This window comes from Penaeus monodon, chromosome 23, assembly GCF_015228065.2.
Source record: "Penaeus monodon isolate SGIC_2016 chromosome 23, NSTDA_Pmon_1, whole genome shotgun sequence".
NCBI lineage: Eukaryota > Metazoa > Arthropoda > Malacostraca > Decapoda > Penaeidae > Penaeus > Penaeus monodon.
In genome coordinates this window covers 42,143,085-42,143,445 of record NC_051408.1, presented here as the reverse complement: position 1 = coordinate 42,143,445, position 361 = coordinate 42,143,085, and the positions used below count along the sequence as shown (strand labels likewise).

General features: G+C 46.0%; 1 protein-coding gene across 1 annotated transcript in view; it reads left to right on the top strand.

The window, feature by feature from the left end:
* The window catches only part of LOC119588091 (neural cell adhesion molecule 1-like), an 85,634-nt gene that overhangs the window by 79,066 nt on the left and 6,207 nt on the right, over nt 1-361 (top strand). The window lies entirely within an intron of this gene.

Sequence of the window (361 nt, the reverse complement as noted above, 5' to 3'; positions counted from 1 at the left end):
ACCACAGGTTATCAACATTGCCTATGAGCGTGTTATGGGGGGGGGGAGGGTTGGTGAGAAAGGGCTGTTTGGGGCTATCGAGGGCTGTCTGTTTGTCTGCTTATTTAGGTGCATGGGTGGGTGGCTGTTTGTATATATATGCATGGTTGTCTGTACAGTGTGTGGATCTGTGTATGGCTGTCTATTTTGTACATGTATAGCTGTTTGTTCTTCCGAGAAGATCATCACTGAAGGTAAGAGAAGGCTGTCAAGGGCTGTCTAATTGTCTTTTCGTTTGTCTCATTGGGTGTAGGTATGGCTGTTTGTTTCGACTATGCAGGTCACCTTGAGAATGTTTTGAGGGAAAGGGATATGTCTCAGG